This window comes from Anguilla rostrata, chromosome 6 (genome assembly GCF_018555375.3).
Source record: "Anguilla rostrata isolate EN2019 chromosome 6, ASM1855537v3, whole genome shotgun sequence".
Taxonomy (NCBI): domain Eukaryota; kingdom Metazoa; phylum Chordata; class Actinopteri; order Anguilliformes; family Anguillidae; genus Anguilla; species Anguilla rostrata.
In genome coordinates, this window is record NC_057938.1 from 24,536,926 (window position 1) to 24,543,409 (window position 6,484).

The 6,484-nt window shown below is 37.3% G+C and overlaps 1 long non-coding RNA gene across 1 annotated transcript; it reads left to right on the top strand.

Moving 5' to 3' along the window:
- Nucleotides 1–4,326: 4,326 nt before the first annotated feature.
- Nucleotides 4,327–5,732, top strand: LOC135257977 (uncharacterized). Its single transcript, XR_010330831.1, has 3 exons — nucleotides 4,327–4,387; nucleotides 4,672–4,715; nucleotides 4,990–5,732. It is a non-coding gene; the product is annotated as an uncharacterized LOC135257977 (long non-coding RNA).
- The last annotated feature ends 752 nt before the right edge of the window (nucleotides 5,733–6,484 follow it).

The window sequence follows — 6,484 nt, forward strand, 5'->3', positions numbered from 1 at the left end:
CAGAGGGCTGGAGAACAGGCCCTAGCTTAGGAGATACCATCCTACTCCTGCTATGGGTGTTGACAGTATGGAGGACCGGGTTAACTGTAAGCTCTTCTTTCACTGTGTCTTCTGCCTGCAAATAGTCCCAGAGCCCTTACCTATGGCCTTCTCCATGATTACATGATCAAAACTTGTTCAGCTACTGTAATACAGTGAGGTTTATGTCAAGGGTATTGACTATTTTTTTCTCTTCTGTCTCCCTTCTGTTGTCCCCAGGTAAAAAACAGGATATACCAATGTAAGTTCAAAACAGTTTATTGAGCACATTAGTATATTTTTTAACACCTTACAGGATTGATTACACATGTGTCAGCAGTTTAGTGAATAAGGTTTGATTTTAACCTTGGGTTTTCATTTTGTTTAGGGACTAAAAAGAAAGTAGCGAGACTTTCTGCGGAAAGAAATGCTGCCATAAATGACATTTTATATCTGCAGAAAAAGGTGAGTTTCAGAATCTCTTTTTTATGATTTTTTTCTCTTTTGCTATATTTGTTGGGAATACCTTTTACTAATAATTTCTCGCACTTGTCCATTTTAGAAAGAAGACCTTGAAGACCATTTCAAGAGGATGAGGAACACCATGACCTCCCTCACGATGGACTATTGGCTTCTTAAAGTAAATAGTGAACATTGTGATTTCCAATAACACTTAGCATTGTGCTACAGCAACATCTTTATATCAGAAATACCTTCATAACTGTGATTCTTACATTTACTTCACGACAGAAATAATAGTGTTCACCGATTAGACATTTTGTTGAATTTATTGTATACAGTGTATATTTTATAAAATTATATAAATTTGAAAAAAAGAAACATTATAATATCTAATGACCATTTCTATTTATATAATTTACTTTTCTAAAAGGAGTCATGCAAGGCATACGAAGCGAGAACTTTGGCTTCAGAGAAGATGAATCGTGGGCTGAAGATCAACCTAGAGAACAAGGTGAAAGACCTGGAGACAGAGGCAGAAATCATAAAAACCAGCCTGAAGATGACTGCCAAACGGCTGAAACAGAGCGAGGGCTTTCTCCAGCAGTAAGTTTCAAGCTTGGAGGAGAGAGGCTTTGAAGTGACAGAACAATGGTTTTATAATAATTTTTGTTGCAATGATATTGGTAAATGTAAATGTAACTGATAAGATAAGTCTTTCACTCCGGATTAAGCCCTGCAGCATGGCAGAAACTGTGTCCATACTGAATTATTTTATTTTTATTTGCTAAAATGTGTGGTGAGGGATATATACAGTTATTGGACATAATAAAGGCATTTAAAGAATAATCTGTAAAAATAGTCTCAACACCCGGTGGTCTCTGTCTGCTGTGGTCTGTGTTTCTTAGGAAACTTGCTCAGGAGAAGATGCTTCGTCAGGACTCAGAAGAAAAACGGAACTCGGAACGTAAAGCTTCTGAACAGACCACAAAGAAAATGAACACAGACCACGAAAACAGAGAGAGTTCATACAAGAACCAGGTGAACAAGTCCAGCTAATCCAAATTCACTGTAGTACTTTTCCCATTGCATGCATCCCTTGTTTATTAAGTTTTTGTTTTTGTATACACACTGAAAAGATTTGGAAACAATGTTTATCATCACTGTCTTTCCTTTGCTTCTCCAATTCCAGATTGAGGAACTCACAAAAATTTCGACTGACATGAAAACATTGCTACACTCCGCCAAATTTGAAAATGAGATGCTGAAGGTGAAAAGCTGAAATGGGCCTATAATTCACAAGCCAACATTGTCAATAGCACGTTGCTAACCTTGTGATCATGTGACTCATGGCTGAAAGTGTTGCAATTTCTTGTTTCCACAATTTCATATTTAAAACAGGAATCCAGCAAGGCCTTCCAGGCAATGACCGTGAATTCGGCTAAGGAAATCCTGAGGGTGAAGACAATCATAGAAGAGGAGCGTAGCGCGCACCACAAAGAGATGAACGCCCTCAAGACCCAGCTAAACATGGTCACCATTCAGGCGCAGGAAAAAGAGACCGCTCTACAGAAGTAAATATCAAGTAAAACTGTCGTGAAAAATGGGCTTTGATTTGACAGACATAAAAATCAATCCAGGATAATGGTGGTGTAATAATAATAGTTGTAATGATACTTATTTAAACAGACGACACACATTGTCCTTATTAAATGCAACTGATAAAACAGTCTTAATCCTAGATGTGTCATGCAAAAGTCTAGAAACTGGATCTTCGTTTTGGAAACTCATAATTTATTCAAAAATTTATGGAGGATGTAACTAGCTATGGGACATAATGAGAAGTATTTGAGAGTACAGGAGTAGCAATATAATACTGATAATAATTGTGCACTCAAGGACTTAACACTCCCTGCTCTGCTGTGGTCCGTGTCTGTTAGCAAACTCGCTCAGGAGAAGGCCCTCTACCAGGAGACAGAGGCCAAATTAAAAGAAACTAATTTGGAGTGGGAAGAGAAGCAGGGATCAGACAAGGCTCAGGTGACAGCGAATGCTAGTGTAGAGTACTTCTCCCACTTTAAAAATCACTTGTCTGTTGTTTTGTATTTGATTTAATAATTTATTGGTTTTGAAACCAACTGCAATCCCCATGTTCCCTTTGTTTGTCCAATTTAGATCAAGGAACTGTTAGAACAACTGGCATGCGCACAAAAATTAGGAACATCTACCTTATCAGAAAATGAAGAGCTGAAGGTAAGAAGCTGATTTGGGCACTTTGGACCACATGCCAAACATTTCAATAATGCTGTATGAACATTGAGATGCCTGAAAAAATCAAAAAGTGCTCAAAATGCAGCGACTAAGCGATTTCATATTTTAAACAGGAGTCTTGCAAGGCCTTTCAGCAAGTGGTGAAAGATTTGACTGAGGAGATGCTTGGGCTGAAGAAGAACAACATGCAGGAGCGTAGCATCCATCAGGATGAGGTTCAGTCCCTCCAGAAGAATATTGAGATGATGACCATCAAGATGGAGGAAAAGGAGACCGCTTTACTGCAGTAAGTATCAAGCAAAAATACCATGCGCAAGAAGGGCTTTGAAGTGACAAGATGTAAAAATGATTTTGGTTTTCTAATAATGTTTCCTGCAGTGACATAGTATAAAGAAATCTCAGATTTTAATGCTGCTAATGTTTCTTGTGAAACTGCCACCACTAGCTATAACAGACAGCACCAACTGTTTGGAGGCATAGTCCAAATACAAAAATCTGGTTGGAGGAACGTACAATGCATAGTGCTATTTTAAGAAAATGTGATTCCTTTTAAATTAATTGTACAGTGGAAAGTTAGAATTTGTGCTTTGCTGAATCCCTTGGACTATTGTACGTCACAGGAAACTGGCTGAAGAAGAGGCCAGAACAGCCCAAGCGAATGGGAAATTCGTCGAATATAAAGACGACTTAATCAAAGTGACTAAAGAGCGCCAGCATTTTCTGAAGAATGAGGTGAGCAAATTTACCCAGAACTAACCGCCATATGATAGTGTAATAACATTTGTTTCATATTTTCCAGTGTAATATCAGTTTACTTAAATTTTTCACATGGAATAACTCATGATAATTAGGGATTTTCATGACCATAGTGTACATTATCCATGTGCAGAAGTTTTTATTTCCGTATTCTTCATCTCCATGGTTTATGTTCTGACTTACATTCAATCAATCAACAATGAATTAATCTGGTGCGTTCTCTCTTTTCAGATTAGACATTTTCAGTGTAGAGCAGAGGATAATTTGGTAAGACATCACGACACGATCACATTATGAGCAAGTTAGCTACTTCATGCAACTGACCACAGCCGGATGTTAATTCCTCTCTCTCTATGCCTCCAGATGGCTTATCGAGACGCTGAGAATCAGCTAGCCAGGGAAAGAAGAAAGACAGCTGATCTGCAGAGAAGGTGGGTTCAGTAGAGAATTCCACTGAAATTGGATAGTGACCAATACTGAGACAAATAACAAATGATTAAATCTGTTAATCAGAGGCTGAATACAATCAGTCAGGTGGCAAGTGTTAATTCACTAGACTGGGTTCCAAATTGCTGAAAGTTCTTGTAGGGTAAAGACTAGGGACAGAAATCAGCAGGAACATAAAGAATCTAAGGCTGGAACACACACTTTTGCTTCATGTAACTTACCTCACTGACAACAATCAATTACCAAATGTTAACATGCAAAAAAAAAACTTTTACGTCACATTAGCCGAATCATGGTTTTGATACATTACTGAATAGATTTTCCCCCATCCATAGTAAATACTGGGTTTTGCCTGAAATGCATTTCTTGGTTTTCAGGCTGGATACACTAAATGCTAAGTTGGCTCAGTGTTCCCAGACATCCTATTGGGCACTAGGTGAGTTCTGGGCCCTGTTGAATAGTACATCCTGCTGTTTATACAGGATTCATTGTGTGGTGTCCCATGTATTGGGATACCCACAGAGCAGCAACAAACTGGGCTTTATGTCACCCAGGGAGGGTTTCAGTCAGCAGGATAATTCAGGTGTCATTGCAAGCATGCAAGTTCATCAGACAGTTGCAGTCTGATAGTGGCCTCAAGTCTTTCCCTAATACTTTAATAAATTGTCATTTAAGATTTATTGTCTTCTCCCTGGTCATTTTATGATCTTTCCCTTCCAGATGCCACTGCTCAGGGAGGTGTTCAATATAATTCAGAAAGATCGGTAAGTGTTTTTTTGTTTTTTTTGTTTTTTAAAAACACAGTATCTGTGATTATAACTGTGAGTAATTAATCTAAATTGGTGGTGCATCACAACTGGAGGTGCAGTCATCATTTGAACAAACATATTTATTTGAATGGATTTGGATGTTTGAAATAGTCAGTTATTAGCCTGGTCTGACACTAAATATCTGTGAAATGTTTGATTTCCAATTCTTAGTTGATTTATTTGATGAAAAACTAACATGAATTTCCCTTCCTTTTCCAACAATTGAAAGGCAGTGCATCAACACTGCCAAGAGAGACAGCCAGCCTTCAGAGCCCGTAGAGGGAATAAGAAATATTCTTATTAAAATTATTAAAAAAGTGAATATTTGTTAGTGTGATTATCATTATCCTGCAGTAATTCAAGAGTGAAATATAATTTGGTTTAGGTAAAAAATGCTAATGTTTCTGGTTTTTAAAGATACTGGTTTTAAAACAAAGTGAATGTTACTTTACAAACAAAAATGCTTTCGAGAAAAAGTACATGAAAATCAAAACAAGGACCAAGTTTTAAAATAAAAGGTGTAAAACATGAACATGCTTAAATGAATGAAGCTTGAGTCAATTGAAATACAATGTGAAGGCTCCTTTTGAACAGCATATACTTTTTGAGAATGAGAGTGAGTGAAATGCACACTAATTATTAGTCCTAAAGTTGTATACATTTTTCTTGGCTTCTGGCTGTAGGAAAGGGTCGCAGCTCTTGGCCCCTGCAGAAGATGAGATGTTATGCTAAGTCCTCCTCAAAAATGCTAGCATGGGAGCAGGCCACGCCCCCTGAACAGCTTACGTCCCTTGTAGCAGCTCTTCTACGACAAGTCAGCAGGAAGAGCTAGACCAATAGCAGCCATTTCAGGTGAGCCAATTCAGGCCATAACAGTTGAGGTCTTTTTTTTTTTTTTTTTTGTCAACCGACAAATTGAAAAGCTGTGTCAGTTTTGGTGTTTCATCAGCAGATACCTAGCCAAGGAAAGACATTTTTAAAAATACCCACAATGATCGTATTATATACAGTGATGTTATATAAACCATAATGTTTGGTACTGAGATATATATTTTTTTTCTGGATTTGGCTTTGTACTCAGTTTTATATTTGCAATTAAACAATGCCCATGTCGCTAAAGTGCAGCTTCTCAGCATTTATTACTGGGTATTTTAATACATTTTGGTTTCAACATGTAGAACTAACAGCCCTTTTAGCACCTGACTAATCATAAACATGTGTGAAGTCATTAGTCCCAAACATTATGGTGTCCTGAAATAGAGGGAATGAATGTATATAAAGTGCTGTAGTTTCTACATGTTGAGAATTCAGTTAATATGTGTGCATTTATTGAATAACAAACCAAAAGAGTATATGTATACACATTTATTTTCAAAGTTTCCCAGCAATAACACAAAAAGATGAGTTTTACTTAAAAAATTAATAAAGATATGACTTTTCTTGAAATAGCCACTTTTGGCATCAAATACAATTGAACAGCATTGTTTTAGTTGGCGGTGGAGGGGTGGGAGGTAGGTGGAGGGATAATGAAATAGAGTGAAACATTGTCTACCTTAGGTTTTTTTTAAACCATAGGTAACCCATTACCTATAGTCGATAGTGCAATTTAAAATTGCAATAAATTCGGCAAAGAAGAAGCAGTCAGGCTAGATCTGCAGTAAACATATTGTGGCAAGAAGTATATTTGCATTGAGAAATTGCAAAGATGCCTAAAAAAGGTGCAT